At 26.1% G+C, this 22236-nt stretch overlaps 1 protein-coding gene and 1 pseudogene across 1 annotated transcript in view; one reads left to right on the forward strand and one right to left on the reverse strand.

Moving 5' to 3' along the window:
* LOC107162210 (uncharacterized) overlaps positions 1–22236 on the reverse strand; it is a 428784-nt gene that overhangs the window by 46380 nt on the left and 360168 nt on the right. The gene's annotated exons all lie outside the window — the stretch shown is intronic.
* On the forward strand, positions 2446–3576 carry LOC149060906 (uncharacterized; annotated as a pseudogene).

The raw sequence follows: 22236 nt of genomic DNA on the forward strand, positions 1-22236 counted from the left end.
ACACGTGCAATAAAATTCCTAAAACGCTTAAATTAAATTTAAGTTAAATTGCCTATATTATACCATGAACCTATAGTTCACACATATCATTGTATGTTAGTATTGACTCAAAAGTTAATAACAATGATTATCATTGAATGATATATGATATAAATACATACTACTAACAGTATTATCCGGTTTCACATAGGTTAAAATTAATCTATCTATCTATTGTTTTCCATTTTGATTTAGATAGTTGAAATATTATACTACGTTCATAATATGATGGCGTTAAAACGGCTTAAAATTAGATAGGTTTTAAATTCTTAAACTACATAGTGAGAATGTTTTAACACCGTCATATAAACGTAGTATATATGTTACAGTTAAAGTGTTGAATCAGTTATTTTATGAAATAACTAGGTAATTTAAAAAATACTTAAAACGTGTAAGTAATGTATATAATTTATACTTAACTAGTTATTTTATACATCAGCGGTTCTCAAACTTTTTTGTTCACGGAGACCTTATATTTCTAAAAAAAATTACGGAGCCCCAAAAATCAGAAATGTCTATATGAGACAACAAAAATTCATAAAAAATGATGTCAATTGTAAATGATTTGCTTTTTATTTTATTTTCTGTAAAATACGAATATATACAAATTATTTAATTAATATTAATAATTTAAATTCAATTAATACAGATATTCTCGGGGAGCCACGGAGCTCCTAGACTACTCTCGGATCACAGTTTGCGAACCGCTGTTATATATTACCTGGCATCACATAGTTAATGTTAATGTGTCAAATTGTATTCAAAATATCATGTACAATATCGTTATTTTACTGTACATCATACTAATGATAACGTTATATTAGTGGGGCAACTGCGTAGTCTCTAGGAACTGATTAGGGTTTTTGAAGTATACTTGTATTGAAAACTGTGATAAAAAGCGGTGTCTTTGCAGAAGAAAAAAAAATACTATGCAACTCTAAATGTTACAATTGCATGTACAAATAACTAATTAGTAATTAATTTAATTTAAAATAAATTAAATCTTATAATATATTTTAAATTTTAATGTATCTTATATATTTTAACGTATATCTAACTAAAATTGTATAGAATAACTTGATTTTCTATGAAAAAACTAATTAGAGTGTAATTTTCATGTATGATTTCATACTTTAACTAATATTAGTAGGTAATTTCATACTCAAATTTACTGATGATATAATAAAATATTTAATGTTATCGGAAAAAAATTAATTAAATTTACCGTTTTACTAAAATAGTAAAATAAACGACTATCGTATCATATAAATTGATTATCATAAAATATACACGTTTAGATACCTCTTAAACGGATAAATATCAATAGATCGAAAAATTTTGATTGAAAAAAATTGCTCGCAAACGGCAATTGATCGAAGAACAATTGTTTGCAAAATATAAATTGTTTTCCCAATAACGAGATTACCCGAATAAGTAATATAATCATCATAGACCTTTTAATAATAAATAGACCGGCCCACATCATGTTTCCACCGAGACACATCGATAATAATTTTATGAGGCTAGGTAAATCGAGTCTGAGATAAGTTTGGTACATTTTGAAAGCGGTAAATTGAGTCCCGGAAAAAATAAGGCTGTAGATAATTTAATTTGAGTCCCAGGGAAAAACGATTTATATGCATTTAAAATTTAAAAATGTGCAATATAACATTTTTATTTGTGAATTGTGGACATTCATTGACTGCATGTATATGATTTTGAAAATAGCAACATGCATTTTAATTGCATTTTTATTAATTATATAATAATTTTTATGCAATAAAAATGCATGTTGCTATATTCAAAATCATATACATGCAGTCAATGAATGTCTACAAATCACAAATAAAGATTTTATAGTGCATATTTTTAAATTTTAAATGCATATAAATCGTTTTTCCCTGTGACTCAAATTAATTACTACCTTATTTTTTCTGGGACTCTATTTACCTACTACCTATTTTTCCCCAAGACTCAATTTACCGAGTTAGGGTCATTTGGGACTCAATTTACCAACCCCGAATCGGTAGGTTATATAGTACGTATCGTACGTATCGTATTATATCGTACGTTAACTTGGTGCACTTTGTACTTAGATATAAAAATAATATTGGATTCAACCGCTATAGTAATTTTATGACGTACGTCGACGTGGTGCATAGTAAATTCGAGACAATTATCGTTTCAATATTATAGTGTACCTACTTTAAATAATTTTGACACGTTTTATGTTTCGCCATCATAAGTTTGGTGTATGTAAACAGTGAAAAAAATAAAAGAATGTTAGAATATAAAGGGTTTTTACATACACAAGGAAAAATGTATAATGAAAAAGTGTATAGGAAATGCCCCGCAAATTAAAAACTGAAATGCAAAGGTCGAGTTCATGTCGTTAACGAAAATATCATGAAGTTCATCAAACATAATAATCATGTACCGAATGCAGCGAAAATTGAGGTTAAGAAGGTTGTATCGCATTTAAAGGAGATTTCTTCCCAAACTACACTTAGTTCTCATGCTGTTATTAGAGAAATGTCATCGCAGGTATTATGCAATTTTACAACAATATTAATAGTATATCAGGTATACCTAATATAAATATAAAATAATAATTTTTAAATTAATTAAACATTTTTTTTTTTTATAATTAGTTACCAAGTGCTCTAGTTGCAAATATACCAAGTATACAAACGTTAAAAATAACAATTCAACGTCTTCGTCAAAGAGAAGAAGCTTCTTCACCTAATCCAAATAATTTTTATTTTACTATTCCTGAGCAGTATCGAAATACAAGTGACCGTGAGTTATTTTTACATTATGACAGTGGCACAAATCTGCCACGTATTTTGATTTATACAACCCAAAAAAATTTGGGTGATAAAACGTTTTCGGAGCTCCACCGATTTTTACACAATTATATACAATTCATGGTATATGGTATTAAAATGTGGTTTCCAGTGTTTATGTATTGCTATCTGATAAAAAAGAAGATACCTATTGTGAAATGTTTGATGCTTTAAAGTCATTAAAAGCAAATTTAAATCCCAAAACTATAATGATTGATTATGAAAAAGTTACTATTAATACAATTAAAACAGAATTTCCTAGTACTAGAGTAAATGGGTATTTTTGTCATTTGTCCCAGTGTATGTGACGTCATGTTCAGGAATTTGGCTTGCAAAAAAAAATACAGCAAAGACCCTGAATTTGCATTGCAATTAAGAATGTTACCAGCTTTAGTATTTGTACCTAAGGATGATGTAATAAGTTCATTATAGTGTTTTAATTGAAAGTGATTATTATACAGAAAATGAAGAAATATTAGAACAATTTTTAGACTATTTCAAAAATACCTGTTTAGGCAAATTAGATAGACGAAGAATACGAAAACAACCAAAAATTGAAAATGAAATGTGGGACTATTATTTAAGAATAGAATAAGATATAGAAACAACAAATAATTCCGTTAAAAGTTGGCATAACTGTTTTACGTCAAACTTAAGTGGAAAACATTCATCAATATGGTGTTTTATATAGCATAAATCGACTCAAAACTGAGAAATATATATCTGCCATAGAACTTCAGAAAAAAAAAACCAAGATAGAGCTAAGAGAATAAAAAAAAATTTGTACCGATTATGATGATCTATTAATTTTAGATTATCTACGTAGAATAGTCTATAATTTTTAACTGGAAATTTAATTTTCAATTTTACGTATTTTTTATCAATTTTAATTGACTTTATTTTTTAAATGTACATATTACAATGTTACATTTTTTAATAACATAACCTTTTTTATTTATAGTAATTAATTATTTATAAAAAATAAGATATCAATAATATAATATAATAATATAATTTTTAGTTTTGCGAGCTATTATTTCTCTTCAATCAATTGTTGTCTATGAGCAATTGTATTTCGATCAAAAGTTTCCGAGCAATTGCCTTGCCATCAATTGTTTTCGATAAATTGACGTGATACCCTATTATACATTTTGACAGACCGTCTCTGCTCAGAATCGTATCGACTTGCTTAAATTACATTTGAATATCGATGGATTTTATGATATAATTTTGTATAAAATAATTTCTTGTTATAGATAGTCACTTTTGGCTTGGAAATTACCTTTAAACTGTGTATATTGTATTCGTGTTGAATAACATTATAAGTATTTCTTATTTGGAACAAGCGAACGTGGTTGAGGTAGGTATCAAGGGTAATACCGTGTCAAATACCGTCGGAAAAAAAGATCATAGGTAGGTACTGATAATGGAATAGAATAGAATTGGATTAGTGGTTTGCTGCAGTTCAAAGAGAAAGCTCCCTGCTGTAATGCTGTATGATCCCAACCTAAACTACATACAAGATCTTCTAAAGTCGGCTTTTTCTCTACAATTTTCATACTGCCGGTTGCCAACGCAGCGCATTACTTTTCACTGGCTATATATATATATATATATATACTAATGGAACACCATTAAAACAACCGGGTGAAGTATGGTATGAAATATGTGCTCCGGGCTCGGGATTATGACCCGCGTGAACAAAAGAAAACCGTTAAAAATATCTCCGAAAAACCAACTATATACAAAACATACCTACCTATTAATCGTATACCTATTGATAACGATAAACCTAGTCCGTATAATATCTGTACAAAAAAAAATTCTGTTTTCTGAATATTCCGTTTTATATGTGCCTATATAAATACATTCGGTGCGCATACAAAATAAAAATCAATCGGACACGACACGTCTCCAAATATAATGCTATAATTTACTATCAAAGTCTAGAACTAAATGTTCACGTTTTGTAGGTATACCATGTGCTTATATGTTATTATTTTTATATATTATTGATTTATTTCGGGTTTGGTGGTTAGGTTAGGTTCAAAAATTGTACTTTTAACTTTGATATGTAGAAATAAAGGATGATGAGTTCTTTAGTATGTTAGTAGTATTTTGTTATTATATTATTTATTATGTTTGATTGTTTTAGTTTTAGTTTCGTTTTTTTTATTTTGTGTGTGTACACCAGCCCCTTTTATAAAATACCACAAATTTACTAGTTTCAGTTGACTTAAATCGAGATTCTATAATGTTACGTTTACGTTTTACTTTTAAACATTTAAATATCAATCACCATAATGTAACTGTTTTGAGATTGGTGTCTGAACGAAATTGTAGAGTCTAAAAATACGGTCTAATAAAAAACAGTCAAAATCACTTTTCTGAAACTGATTATGTGCAGTTAGTTTCATCAGACTTCAATAATTTTAAAGTGTATTCATTTTTATTCATCATTCAAATATAGGGTGTTATCTTCTTGAAATATAGAACAGCAGTAGATATTATATATTTTTTATAAACCATTATGAATACAAATTATAGGTGTAGTTTTCTTTTGATTTCAACATGTAAATAAAGACATTTAATATTGATAGATTATAGTAAAACATCAAAACAACGAATATCTAAAATTAGCAATTAGCAAATATTACTTATTTATGCATATATTGTTCTTGATGGGAATTGGAATGTTATTATAATATTTGTTCAAATTGGTGAAAGTAGAAAAATTTAAATAATACTTTCTATATTTTATGACTTGAATTAGAGTACCTAAGTTGAATACTGAATAAGTTAAAATCAAAATTTTAGTTCTGAATTATTTTCTTCATACTATTTTTAAAAGTGGTTTAATTTTTCATTCAGAATGAATTGAGGATAAAAAACAACAAATTTTGCTGTTAATTTTATCAGAATTCAGTTATTCTGTATTCCTACAGTTACTATTATTGTAATGCTTTTATACTCATACCGATTTATCATTATTTTAAGATACATGTTTGCGCCAAGCAAGTAGTGCATGTGTGTGTTTGTATCATTTGTGGCAACGTTGCGACCTACTGCTGCCAGTGCAGTGCGGTTTGTCTTATTAGATTGTTGTTTGCGTCCAGCCGTGTAGTTTTCGTTATCTCGTATCAGTGTGTGTATTATGATTAACCGTTTTTGTGTTATTTCTGGTTCAAATCATTATTGTTTCGTACTTCATACCTTTATATTTTTCGCAGTGACATATTGTTCATATTTTTTCTTCTTTCTTTTCTTTTGCCGTCTCTCGAGCTGTACGGTGTTCCAGCCAGAGGCGTGAGACGTTCGTATCGCTATTCGCTATCCAAGCGCAAATATTTTGGTGACCTGCCATTTTTTGTTCAACATTCAGCCTTTATACGTTTTCATTGTCATTCATCTGTATTGTGTCGTGAGTCTCTTCTGTAAGTATCGTTCATATTCACTACATTTTGCAGTTCTAATATTATTTCCCCATTCAGGGTGGTCAGAGGCATACTTACAGAAGCACGTGTTCCTCGTTTTGTTTTGTGAATGTCATACAGTGAGTTATTCGTCTGAGCTGTCGGCCCCCGTTAGTCGTACGTTCTCGGGATTGCCACACACTTTAATATTATATTGCATTTTTTTTATTGTACAAGCGTGTGCATCCCGGGACGGTAGCGTTTAGTTCGAAGCCGCTAACGGACGGCAGCTCACAGGTAAACGGCTGACGAGCCGCATTATTATTACTGGTACCATTATATTTACTTATATCTATTATAGTGAACCGGCTTCGACCAATTTTGTATATTTTGTATTGGGCTAGCCTGGGCCTATTTTATATTATTGCCAGCCATTCAAGGCAAATTTATTATTATTATTGTATTTACTATCAGCCAATTTTATCATTTGTATTTATTGTATTGAGCCAACAGGCTCACGACTTTTCTTATTATATTATCTATTGCATTGTTGAGTCAACAGGGCTATTTATATTATACAGTTGTATGGCCAGACAACCAAGGCATTATAATTATTATATATTCATTGTCCGCTGATTTGGGCCAATTTTATTATTCGTATTTATTGTATTGAGCCAACAGGCTCACAACATATTATATTATTATATATATTATTGTTAAAATAAACCAATTTACCATATTACATTGTGGGCTATCTATCTATTTATTAACTTATTTACTTTTATGGTCGTGAAGGCACCCTTAACTACACATTTATTTATTTTTTGTTTGTGGTTAAGAGCTGAGTGCGACAATACAAACTATTACTAATACGGTATTATATTGAATATTTTACGTTACATATAGGTATATTTGTTTGGCTATTCAATTTTATTTTGATTTCGATAAGTAAATACAGACGGTTATAACTTACCTATTGATTTGCCTACTGAATTATATATAATACCTTGGGTTAATGTAAGGGTTGTTATTATATTTGTTTAATTGGTTCTAACCGTCTAAATATAATAATACTGTTCTACTGACTCGAGTTATAATAAATCATTTTAATAGACAGCGATATTATTGTATATTTTTATATCACTATAACACAATTAAATCATATAGCCATGAATCAGTTTCAGTTTTATTTTTCGAAGATCATAGTATTACACACACAACGCAATACAAATGATAACATTTTTAAGTCTTATTAAAAATACTCTCAAAAATTTTAATATAGGTATTGACCGTTGTAGGTAAACAAATATTCAATGTACCTATCTTGCAGATAGTTCACCATATAAAACATATAGCTTTAGCTATACACATGATTAACACTTATTCCGTTCTCGCATTGTTATACCATGTGGCACGAATACAAAGTTAAAATTCAAAACATGTACCAAAACGATTTCAATCGTACGTCGTTATAAACACGCATTTTCAAGGAGACCGATTTTCGTTTCTTGTCACTTGTAAAATTTATGACAATGATAAAAAAAAATGTGCATATACATATGTATATATAATGTATATAGATATATACACAAATGGCATATTTTTTAACCTCACCAAAATGCCGTATCTTGATTTAAAAAATAAAAACAACACAGTTGCACTATTCGCTTACGTAAGCCAAAGTGCAGTGTACTGTTAGGTGTTGGATGGTACAAGCTGGGAATTCCCGATAAATTATATTTATATAAACGATTATGGAATGTGACACATTCGAGACGCGAGCAAGGAGAACAAAAATCACCTACGTTAAAAAATAACTAAATATATTCTAAATGATTGTATATATTATTATGTCTCGTCACGTAAATAATTTCTATTCTATAACTGAATTAAAACAATTGGTTGATTGAGTCCGTAGGAATCATCCCATCTCTAAAGCAAGATTTTGCGATCTTCAGTACACACGTCAAAATTTGTGACACGCGCAAGTTAATTATTTACCCAAATCAATTTATTATATCTATGTTATAAATATTTTTTTGCATTTTCGAAACTCATATTATTTAGTTTTAATAGTACAATCACAAGAATGTCAATATATAATTTTTATTTGTATAACACATAATAAAAATATATTAGTAAATTCGTAGGTAATACCTATTATAATAACCACTTCAATCTGAAATTCAAAAAAAAAAAATACCAATGGTAACAATATGGTGTATTTGGCATGAAACTTTATTTTTGTGTTTGAAACAGAAAACAAAATGATGTTATCGTTATAATTTCAATGAAGCACGAAAAATAGATTCTGATTTTTTTAATTTTAAGTTCTAAACAGAGGAATGAATGTATAATTGTATTCTACAATGGAGTGTGTTTTTTCTTCTTATTATTTTTTTTGTATGCTATTAATTTTTAGAGTGGTAAAGTAGACAAAGTTTAAAATATTAATAATATCAATTTTTATGGTGGTTTACGTAGAAAACTCGACCTAGCTAGTATTTTTATTTTATTTATTATTATTATTATTATTATTTTTTTTTGTGGGAGGAGGAGAAGTTTTAATTCAAAAAAGACTACACCTTAGTATTCCTTTTAGTTACTCAAAAATATTTAAAATACATCTTAAGCACGAATTTCTGTGTTATATGCGTTTAAAGTTCAGAGTTTTAAAAAAATTCACGAAAAATTTATAATTATTGTGTAGTTGAAATTATATGAAATATTCATTTTGTATAGCTAATGATTGAAAATTTAAAACAAGATTTCTCATATGTAGTTCATACTGTAACCAAAAAGTTGAAAAAACAATATTTGATGTTAAAATTTAGACGGAATTTTAGATATTTAAACAAAAAATAATTATTTTAGTTATTTTGTTGTATTATTCAAAAATGTTATTCGTCGGAACTTGTAACTTATGTGGAACATATACCATTATATTTCATATATACAATAACATGATGATTAATATTTTTTGACAATTAATTCAATCTTTCATAATAGGTATAATATTATAGTATAGATTTATAAATGTATCGTAAAGCATGTTAAGAAAGCTCATTCCTTCAATGAGCTAATTTCCCGGGTTTCTAAACACAATGAACTAAAATTCTATATTTTACAATTTAAAAATAATTATTTGGTAGCATTTATATTTTGGTGCAAATATTTTTAAATTGGCTAGAATGAATTAACTTTGAATAGGAGTGCGGTTTTATAATTTTTATATAATTAATCATAACAATTGTACTGGTAACTGACGGATGGACGAGCACAACAAGGATATAAAAGGTGTCCTAACTTATGTTTAGAAATTTAATCTAGTATTCTTTGTCATTCACTCTGAATTGTGGGCGTCATGCGTTTGGGCGAATTTTTAAAAATTGCAAATATGTTTGGGCAATTTTGCATAATGCATTTGGGCGAGTGATTTCAAAACATTGTAATGCGTTTGGGCGACCATTTTTTGCTATTTATTTTGAATACCCTGGGATGCTGTATTTTATCTGCAATCCATTTTACCTCTTATTTTGACAGACTTAGGACTGTCACGGGTATGATTAAAAATGGATTGTTTATTTATGTGTGCGTGCGTGTAATTAAAAATTGAAATGATTTAGGTTTTTTAAAAATGAAGTTAAAATATATTTGTTTTTTGTTTTATCTTATAATCATTACAATTTTATCTTTTATATTGTGTCGCACCGTCCGCACTGCACGTCAATCACTTGTTTAATAATATTGAATCCTCAGTACTACGTCGAACCACGACCTTAGCTCACTAATTATGTCTAATCTAAAGATAAATGATAAACAAAATACGAAAAATGATAATCCCGATTACAAAATTCAGGAATAAAAAAAATATATTGTCCCACACAAACACATTATAAGAAACTCGGTTAACTCGCCAAAACACATTATTTTTATTATACAGGTAAAAAGGTAATTCGCCCAAACGCAAACCGCCCTGAATTGTTTTTCGTATGCAATGATTTATAATTTAGTTCAAATTTAACACATAAATTACAGTGAGTAATTCAATGACGAAGTATACCTGACACTTATTGAACACAGCTGTAGAGTGGTTACCTATTTTTCCTTTTTTTTTAAATATTTATTTTCTTATTTTTAATGAGAAAAATAACTAATTATTGGGATTTCTACATGACGTGTTTTAGTGCTCTACATCGTTACATTTGTTTCAACCAGTACATATTATAGAAGTAATTTAATTAAAATAATAATATGTTTTTTCGGCTTATAGCTTTTGATAATAGTGATTTAAACAGTCTGTTATAACCCAGAAAACAGACATTATTTATGCAAGACTAATTGAATCTCATAATTAATTTATAACTTATTCTTTGGTTGGACATAATTTGTTTGTTATTTTAATAAGATTCTTCGACCAAAAATATTATGTTTATAATGTTTTAAAAATATTGTCTTAAGGTCTGAAACATTTATAGTCTAGAAATAGTCACCAAAAAAATATTCGTGTGAAATATAAAATGTGGTATCTTAATTAAAAAAAAAAAAAACGTAATAAGTCTGAAACATTAACTTTTTTAGTACTAGATATTCCACAAAATGTTGGTTAACTACACGCTCATTTAAATTAATAATGCATACAACTATTTAATAAAATTATATAGTAATAGACTATAGTTGTAGAATTTAGAATATTGACAAAATATAAACTTTTTAATAAATATAAAACAATTTTTTTTTCAAAAATGTACTTTTGTAATAAATAAAACTCCAGACCAGGAGTCAATATAGAAAACATTTTGTGGGCGTATACAATTGATATTTATATTTTATTTGTCTTAGATTCTATGGTCGTGGGCGCTTTGTTCTATTTCTAATTGATTAGTTACTATTCAATTTTATTATATAATTCTCTAGTCGTTTAATCATCTAGTTTTTGGTTAAATAAATATTTTTTTTTTAGAAACTGTGGTCAATTAATTTCCTTAATTTAAAAAAAAAAAATCATTAAGAGGACGCCACACCCGCATGTGCTGTCTTTCAAGTGCGTAATATGGCAAATTTTATGCTCAGCAGTTCCAATTTAGCTCCGTTAGTTTACAACTTTGACCTCTTATAAGAATTAAAGGTAACATTATTATCTAGGTTTTCACAGAGGATTTTTATTATATTTCAATTTTGAAGCAACTTATGAGTATTTTTAAAACTGTGAATTGCTTGTATATCTTAAAATACTCATAACTCGCTTCAAAATTGAAATATAATAAAAAGCCTCTGTGAGAACCTAGATAATAATGTGACCTTTAATTCTTATAAGAGGTTAATTTACTCTAAGTTTTAAACTAACGGAGCTAAATTGGAACTGCTGAGCATAAAATTTGCCATGTTACGCACTTGAAAGACGAAGACAACACATGCGGGTGTGGCGTCCTCTTAACCTTGCCGTATGGAAATATGAAACTCGTCCAAAATCATACTCAACAATTAATTACTTGTATAAAAAAAAACATATTACAACTTAAATATAGGTAATATAATGTATCCTAGACTGACAAATCATCTCCGTTCAGAATCGTTTTTCGTATAAAATGATACCTGTCATTGCATTCAAATTTAACACATCCAAGTGACCTACTCTTCATCTATACTATACAGCAGAGCTATACCCACTTTGCCAATATCCTCAATAAATAAGATTCAAGACATATAACAATTGAAAATAAAATTAATGATAAGTACACATAAAATCAACTATTTTCACATACTATAATAATATATTATTTTCAATAAATGTTTACTTTATTTAAACGCTCAATCTTAAAAATATAACATGAATATATAATTATTATATATCACCAAAATGTTGAAAAAGACATTCTAAAATATCATCATTGATATCAAAATTAACATATCTATAAAAAGTAACAAATTATTATGAATTGTTTTAAATTTAAACAATTCGTAGTTAATATTATTATTTTATTATAACCCTCAGCATGACAGCATAGAGGCCATGAGGAGAAACATTTTTTTTTTACAGAAATTACAAATATGATATAATAATTAAAGAGTTATATAGCAACAAATATATAAAGGTAATATTATAAGCTTAAACTTTAGATAGCATTATTTTGATTGTTAAATTAGTTTGTCCAATCCTGCTTCCCGAAGAAAAACAAATATGGTTTATGTTGTAAAATTAGGTCCTAGTATGTCGAATATGTCGTTGGATAGTTGATTGCGGTTAATTGCTTCGAGATATGTATCACTTTCAGTTTTATTGTGAGTTTGCTCCACAAATCAGAGAGAGGGAGATTCTTCTCGGATCATTAGTTGACTATGTGTTGTTCTGGTGTTTTTCTGGTTTTTAGTTTTGCTCACGTATTTTTTCAAGCTTGTATTGGTATAAGTTTCATTATTCTTATGGTATCTTGTAAAGAGGTGAGTGGAGAGATGTATAAGAAAGTTGAAGAGGCTATGTTCTTAGCTTGAATTTCGGCTTTTTTGATGTCTCTAACCTAACCTGTCTTTAATTGATGAATGACTAGGTACCTATATTAATTTTACCACGTTTCCATAGGAATGATAGGTGGAGATAACGAGTTGGATTTTATTTGCAATGCCATCAAGGTTAAGTGTATTTGCTATGATAGAAATTGTTCTGAAAGAATCACTTAAAATAATAAAATTGTGTTTATATTTTTCAAGTACTTGATACTATTTAATATAATAGATATAAAATATTATGTACTATTATTTTATAAAAAAATATTATTTATAAAATCAAATACTTTAATGTTGAATTAAATTCCTACAAATAAGTAAGTATAATGAATAAGTGAGCAAAATACATAATTTACTATTTGTGGTTATAATATAATATAATTTAGAATTTTAATTTATATTTATATGTATTATTAATTATATCTCTTGACACATTTTTTTTTTAATAATACTAATTACATTATAGGTATTATTTAGAAAGATTCCCATTTTTCTATCGAGTTTAAATATAATATCATATTCAAAATGCCAAACATATTATAAACATTTTCTAAATGTGATTATCCTTTAAATTCTTTCCTTGCCACTGTTTCACCAAATTTAATTTGCTGACAATGTTTACGCCTATAAGAATAATTGTTTAAGAAAATACCCAAATATTTCTATTACATAGTTTCTCCAAGTCTACAAAACGTATAAAGTAATCTGAAAGTTTTGGACTGGGTAAACGAGACGCAGTCAAATAATCATGCTCTGCACAAAAATAAGTAATATTCTTATTACAATACATTCTGATAACTATTTAAAAACTATATTTAATTATTTATGAATATCAGTTGATGGTCAGAATAATAATTTGTATTTTTTTAACATCTAAAATAGAATATTATGTTTAATTCATTGATATAATTATAATAATCGCACAGCTTCAATTTGAAAGTAATCATTTCATAATATGATTTAACTGCACTTTGATCATATTTGCCAAAGTTCTGTGTAATCGGATATTATACAGGCAACATTAAATATTAATATTATACAGCAATAATTAGTCGGTGGAAGTTAAATGAGTTATGAGTATATTGATTGAATTAGTGTTGAAAGTATCATTTGATTATATATCGTTATAATTTGTAAGTATAATAATACAGGATGATTCACCAATGTTGCTTATTCCTATTTTTCCTCTATCGATGAATTAATCCAAATTTTGAGTTTTATAGTTTTTTAGTAGAAAAATTAGGTACTAATATATTTGCGTCCACTTAATTTTTTTCAAAATCTAACCATACTTCTTACATAATTAAGCAGTGCCTTGAACTCCTGTCTCAGTGCCAAATCAACCTTTTTTACTGTAAATAATTGTGAAGTGGATAATTTATTTTAAAACTTGTTGGATCTATCTATATAAAAATTCAAATAATTAGTTTCTGAATTATTTAAATGAGTACCTATACCAGGATATATTACTGTATTATTCCTTGACAATAGTATTATAAAATTATTAAGTTGAACGATGTAACATCATTATATAGTTTAGTACTCAGAAATTTTTATCAAGTATCAATTTATGATGGATTAATATTGAGTATTATAATGTTTAAATCACCGAAACTAACATATATTACTTACCAATTATCATAAGTACATGAAGTTAAACAACTCAGAAACTACTCGTTCAAATTTAGTGATTTGGATACGTTTTATATTCACAGAGCAGGACAAATGCAGCCTTTGACGATGAATAATATTAAACTCTTATGAATAAAGTTTACATGTTTCCTACACTATAGTTTGTTCTATAACCATTCTATCATTCATTAACCATGGAGCCGCAAAGTACTCTGTCGGGATCTCTTTAGAGTTTACACGAATTTAATAACTGCTTTCCAAATAAGTTGAATAGTTTATCTAGTAATTTAACAATATGATTAATTAAAACTATTTTGTTAATCGAAAATGCTGTTATTAAGTTCAATGTTTATAAATAGATACATTTATGTTTGATATAATATAGCTCAACGACAAAATTTGTCCATATTTTATGGACATTTTAGCATAGAAAATATACGTATTATAATCAAACAGTCACAAAAATTAACGAGCACTATCCTAACCAAACCTACCGATTATGAATGAATAAGGTACTTATAACAGAAATATAGTTAAGTTTGAATCAAGATTTAGTTTGAGTAACCAAGACCTAAAATATTAATTAAAAATAAATTGAACGACAAAGATAAATATTTTATTTTACATATTGTTTTTGGCATCTATCATGGAATCTGAACAATAATCCAAATTAATATAATAAATAAAGTGAAAATATGTGATTAGGAGACACTTTATTTGAGAAAAAACTTAAAATATAATTTTATTATTTGCTGTATTACTACCTATAAGTGATTATAAGTACTAACATTTTTCAGGACTATTTGTGTAACTGCAGTATGAATAGTAAAATTCTTCGAATTAAAAATTAAACAAGTACCTATATCTGTATACGTCTGCTCGGTGTCAGAATAATACTTCCAAAGCTCAGTATTTATTGTTCATTATTTACTATATGGATTATTAGTAACTATATAATTTTATGCGTAGCATCGTCGTTATTGAAATATCACGTGCAAATTGAGTATTTATATTTATTATAATAGGAACTTATACTTCATTAACCCACACATACACATATACGTGTACAATTACAACAATATTATATTACCATCTCGTTTTGTTCCATATTGATTTAAAAATTATAATATAATACGTGCGAAAACCCTTGCAAATATGCATTTCCAATGTGTGTACACAGTTATGCACCAGTTGAATTTTGTGATTTATTTCATTACACAACTGCATTGACAATTATAAAAAAAATATATATATATATGCGTAGATAGTTATTTTAATTTTTTCCGGATGATGACTGTGAGCCAAGTAGCGATCGAGTGATTAAAAATCGTTACTTGGCTGATCGAGTGAATAAAAATGCCCAATACTGTATAGAATAATGCCTACACGCAAATAGTCAATTTTAAGTGTGTTTCAATTTTGTGTAGGTATTCGTTTACATACTTATAATATCATGTAGACATTTAGGTACGTATACTCAAGGCAGGCCATTAACGAGTTAGTAATTTAAAAGCTTAGTTAATTTTAACTGATTAGTTTGAAAACTCTATCAACTTTTTAACTTTTTATAATATATTAACATCAAGAAGAACCTACGAGAGCTTGATAGTATTTTTACCTTTAAGTTTGATTGAAAGTCGATTCACTCAAATTTTAAAACTAAAAACTCAAAATTTAGTCTATTGAACGCACATACATAAATGTAATTTGTTTCGCATGGGCCAGAGAAAAAAAACAAATAGTAGTATGACATCTTCATAAATATTATACATTGTACGACTCACTAATTGTATTAAATTATTATTCTAGTAGTTATCAATTGTTTTAATAATCCAAAAAAAGTAACTTTTTTTTTACTTGAAGGAATCTACAATATACACATTTTCTTAGTATAATAAGTAGGTTTGATAGGTGACAAGTAAAAATAATATGAGTAATGAGATTAGGGAAGATACCCAGTGGTAACATTCTATAAGTGACAGGAATAACAATGAAAAGAGAGAGGGTGAAAAAAATGACAATAATAAATAAATAGATAATTAATTTGAGGATTGGAGGTGTTACCTGATAGTGACCTCCAGCACTTATTTAGCTCGTTTACTAAAGTAGATCTCTACACCATTTTGAGTCTATGGTGCGGGTTACCAGGAAGAGTTTTAGTTGATAATTTCGAGATTAGTGGATTTGTATGTTGTTGAAATTTGTTGTGGAGTCTGGTGTAATATGGTTTGGATATTTGGTTGAGATTTTGGATTTTGAGATCTATGTGGAGATTATTGTTGGTTAAATACCAGGGTGCAGATGTAATTAGTCGAAGGCATATTGACTGGAAGGTTTGGATTGTACGGGTGTTTGAGGGTTTACCAGCACCCCATAATTGAACGCCATAGGTCCATAGTGGCCCGAGTAATGATTTATAAATTAGCAGTTTGTTGTTATATTCATTTTGGATTTCAGTAAGGGTCTAATGAGTTGGAGTCGGGTATTTAGGGCTTTTCGTTTGGCTTTTAGGTGAGGATTCCAGATATGTTTACTGTCAATGATGAGTCCAAGATATTTGACTTCTGAGTAGGATGGGATTGGGATGTTATTCAACTTGACTATGGGGCAAAATCCTTTTTAGATTCTGAGCGGAGCGATGAATGTATTGAATTTACCATGATGTGTGTTTTTTTTTTTTTTTTTTTTTTTTTTTTGTGTCTGTCATCACGTTTTGGGGCAGTAAAAATGCTTCGATTTTTGACTTCAGTACCTCGTTCGATCAGAAAGTGAATCTAGTTGGTACTTTGGGGGGTCAAAAGTAAAAAATTCTTAATACTTTTCTAAATAATTGAGAAAAACAAACTAAAAATTAAGGGAAAAACGGGAAATTTTACGCACACTCATTTTTCGACAAAATCGATTTTGGTTTTTGATGTAACTTTAAAACAAATGACCATAGATACATGAAATTTTCACCTAATGTTTATATAACTATATAAGTATATTCTATCCACCATGCAATTTTCAAAAAATTTCTACTTAAGTTGAACTATTCATAGACATTTCAAATTTTCGATCATTATTAGTTTTTTTTAAATTAATATCGATAAAAATTTATTTGTTGGGTAGAAAAGCTTGAAAATTTAATACAAGGCTCTTAACATATTGTTACAATAGCAGTTGAAAAATAAAAGAAATACATAGTCACAATTTTTTTTTATAAGCATTCAAAGTTTGAATTTTGACAAAATACGTAAAAATCACGAAAATTCACAAATTATTTTAAGCTAGAAATTCATAAAAAATTTTCTTTTTAAATCTAAGATTTAAAAATTTAATACAAGATTCCTTACAAGTTTTTCAATCTTTACCACAAATAAAAATTCCACCTGAAATTCAAATTAAATTTTTATGAGCATTTGAAATTGAAATTTTTACAACATTGGATTTTCACTTTTAGCGATTTCCTTATTTTGGTGTAACTCTAAAACAAATTACCACAGATACTTGAAATTTTGACTGAATGTTTATATAGGCGTGTTATATATTTGATAAAATTTTCAAAATATTTAGATTTGTTTTGAGCTGTTAATAGACATTTTAATTTTTCAACTTTATTAGTTTTTTTTTCTATAAATATCGATAAAAATTTATTTGTTCGGTAGAAAAGCTTGAAAATTTATTACAAGGCTTCTAACACATTGTAACAATAGAAGTTAAAAAATATTAAAAATTCGTAGGCACAATTTTTTTTTATAAGCATTTAAAGTTCAAATTTTGACTAAATACGTAAAAATTACGGCAATGTTCAAATTATCATAGATAGAAATTCATAAAAGTTTTTCTTTTTAATTCTAAGATTTGAAAATTTAATACAAGGCTTCTAACATATTTCTACAATAGAAGTTGAAAAATAAAAGAAATACATAGTCACAATTTTTTTTTATAAGCATTCAAAGTTTGAATTTTTACAACATATTATGTAAAAATCACGAAAATTCGTAAATTATTTTATGCTAGAAATTCATAAAAAATTTTCCTTTTATATCTAAGATTTAAAAATTTAATACAAGGCTCATTATATATTTTTACAATAGCAATTGAAAAATAAAAGAAATATATAGTCACAATTTTTTTTTTATAAGCATTTAAAGTTCAAATTTTGACTAAATACATAAAAATTACGGCAATATTCAAATTATCTTAGATAGAAATTCATAAAAGTCTTCCTTTTTAATTCTAAGATTTGAAAATTTAATACAAGGCTTCTAACATATTTTTACAAAAGAAGTTGAAAAATAAAAGAAATACATAGTCACAATTTTTTTTTATAAGCATTCAAAGTTTGAATTTTTACAACATATTATGTAAAAATCACGAAAATTCGTAAATTATTTTATGCTAGAAATTCATAAAAAATTTTCCTTTTATATCTAAGATTTAAAAATTTAATACAAGGCTCATTATATATTTTTACAATAGCAATTGAAAAATAAAAGAAATATATAGTCACAATTTTTTTTATAAGCATTTAATGTTCAAATTTTGACTAAATACATAAAAATTACGGCAATATTCAAATTATCTTAGATAGAAATTCATAAAAGTCTTCCTTTTTAATTCTAAGATTTGAAAATTTAATACAAGGCTTCTAACATATTTTTACAAAAGAAGTTGAAAAATAAAAGAAATACATAGTCACAATTTTTTTTTATAAGCATTCAAAGTTTGAATTTTGACAAAATACGTAAAAATCACGAAAATTCACAAATTATTTTAAGCTAGAAATTCATAAAAAATTTTCTTTTTAAATCTAAGATTTAAAAATTTAATACAAGATTCCTTACAAGTTTTTCAATCTTTACCACAAATAAAAATTCCACCTGAAATTCAAATTAAATTTTTATGAGCATTTGAAATTGAAATTTTTACAACATTGGATTTTCACTTTTAGCGATTTCCTTATTTTGGTGTAACTCTAAAACAAATTACCACAGATACTTGAAATTTTGACTGAATGTTTATATAGGCGTGTTATATATTTGATAAAATTTTCAAAATATTTAGATTTGTTTTGAGCTGTTAATAGACATTTTAATTTTTCAACTTTATTAGTTTTTTTTTCTATAAATATCGATAAAAATTTATTTGTTCGGTAGAAAAGCTTGAAAATTTATTACAAGGCTTCTAACACATTGTAACAATAGAAGTTAAAAAATATTAAAAATTCGTAGGCACAATTTTTTTTTATAAGCATTTAAAGTTCAAATTTTGACTAAATACGTAAAAATTACGGCAATGTTCAAATTATCATAGATAGAAATTCATAAAAGTTTTTCTTTTTAATTCTAAGATTTGAAAATTTAATACAAGGCTTCTAACATATTTCTACAATAGAAGTTGAAAAATAAAAGAAATACATAGTCACAATTTTTTTTTATAAGCATTCAAAGTTTGAATTTTTACAACATATTATGTAAAAATCACGAAAATTCGTAAATTATTTTATGCTAGAAATTCATAAAAAATTTTCCTTTTATATCTAAGATTTAAAAATTTAATACAAGGCTCATTATATATTTTTACAATAGCAATTGAAAAATAAAAGAAATATATAGTCACAATTTTTTTTTTATAAGCATTTAAAGTTCAAATTTTGACTAAATACATAAAAATTACGGCAATATTCAAATTATCTTAGATAGAAATTCATAAAAGTCTTCCTTTTTAATTCTAAGATTTGAAAATTTAATACAAGGCTTCTAACATATTTTTACAAAAGAAGTTGAAAAATAAAAGAAATACATAGTCACAATTTTTTTTTATAAGCATTCAAAGTTTGAATTTTTACAACATATTATGTAAAAATCACGAAAATTCGTAAATTATTTTATGCTAGAAATTCATAAAAAATTTTCCTTTTATATCTAAGATTTAAAAATTTAATACAAGGCTCATTATATATTTTTACAATAGCAATTGAAAAATAAAAGAAATATATAGTCACAATTTTTTTTATAAGCATTTAATGTTCAAATTTTGACTAAATACATAAAAATTACGGCAATATTCAAATTATCTTAGATAGAAATTCATAAAAGTCTTCCTTTTTAATTCTAAGATTTGAAAATTTAATACAAGGCTTCTAACATATTTTTACAAAAGAAGTTGAAAAATAAAAGAAATACATAGTCACAATTTTTTTTTATAAGCATTCAAAGTTTGAATTTTGACAAAATACGTAAAAATCACGAAAATTCACAAATTATTTTAAGCTAGAAATTCATAAAAAATTTTCTTTTTAAATCTAAGATTTAAAAATTTAATACAAGATTCCTTACAAGTTTTTCAATCTTTACCACAAATAAAAATTCCACCTGAAATTCAAATTAAATTTTTATGAGCATTTGAAATTGAAATTTTTACAACATTGGATTTTCACTTTTAGCGATTTCCTTATTTTGGTGTAACTCTAAAACAAATTACCACAGATACTTGAAATTTTGACTGAATGTTTATATAGGCGTGTTATATATTTGATAAAATTTTCAAAATATTTAGATTTGTTTTGAGCTGTTAATAGACATTTTAATTTTTCAACTTTATTAGTTTTTTTTTCTATAAATATCGATAAAAATTTATTTGTTCGGTAGAAAAGCTTGAAAATTTATTACAAGGCTTCTAACACATTGTAACAATAGAAGTTAAAAAATATTAAAAATTCGTAGGCACAATTTTTTTTTATAAGCATTTAAAGTTCAAATTTTGACTAAATACGTAAAAATTACGGCAATGTTCAAATTATCATAGATAGAAATTCATAAAAGTTTTTCTTTTTAATTCTAAGATTTGAAAATTTAATACAAGGCTTCTAACATATTTCTACAATAGAAGTTGAAAAATAAAAGAAATACATAGTCACAATTTTTTTTTATAAGCATTCAAAGTTTGAATTTTTACAACATATTATGTAAAAATCACGAAAATTCGTAAATTATTTTATGCTAGAAATTCATAAAAAATTTTCCTTTTATATCTAAGATTTAAAAATTTAATACAAGGCTCATTATATATTTTTACAATAGCAATTGAAAAATAAAAGAAATATATAGTCACAATTTTTTTTTTATAAGCATTTAAAGTTCAAATTTTGACTAAATACATAAAAATTACGGCAATATTCAAATTATCTTAGATAGAAATTCATAAAAGTCTTCCTTTTTAATTCTAAGATTTGAAAATTTAATACAAGGCTTCTAACATATTTTTACAAAAGAAGTTGAAAAATAAAAGAAATACATAGTCACAATTTTTTTTTATAAGCATTCAAAGTTTGAATTTTTACAACATATTATGTAAAAATCACGAAAATTCGTAAATTATTTTATGCTAGAAATTCATAAAAAATTTTCCTTTTATATCTAAGATTTAAAAATTTAATACAAGGCTCATTATATATTTTTACAATAGCAATTGAAAAATAAAAGAAATATATAGTCACAATTTTTTTTATAAGCATTTAATGTTCAAATTTTGACTAAATACATAAAAATTACGGCAATATTCAAATTATCTTAGATAGAAATTCATAAAAGTCTTCCTTTTTAATTCTAAGATTTGAAAATTTAATACAAGGCTTCTAACATATTTTTACAAAAGAAGTTGAAAAATAAAAGAAATACATAGTCACAATTTTTTTTTATAAGCATTCAAAGTTTGAATTTTGACAAAATACGTAAAAATCACGAAAATTCACAAATTATTTTAAGCTAGAAATTCATAAAAAATTTTCTTTTTAAATCTAAGATTTAAAAATTTAA

Source organism: Diuraphis noxia, unplaced genomic scaffold, assembly GCF_037042655.1.
Source record: "Diuraphis noxia isolate RWA-SAM2 unplaced genomic scaffold, SU_Dnox_SAM2 contig0001, whole genome shotgun sequence".
Classification (NCBI taxonomy): domain Eukaryota; kingdom Metazoa; phylum Arthropoda; class Insecta; order Hemiptera; family Aphididae; genus Diuraphis; species Diuraphis noxia.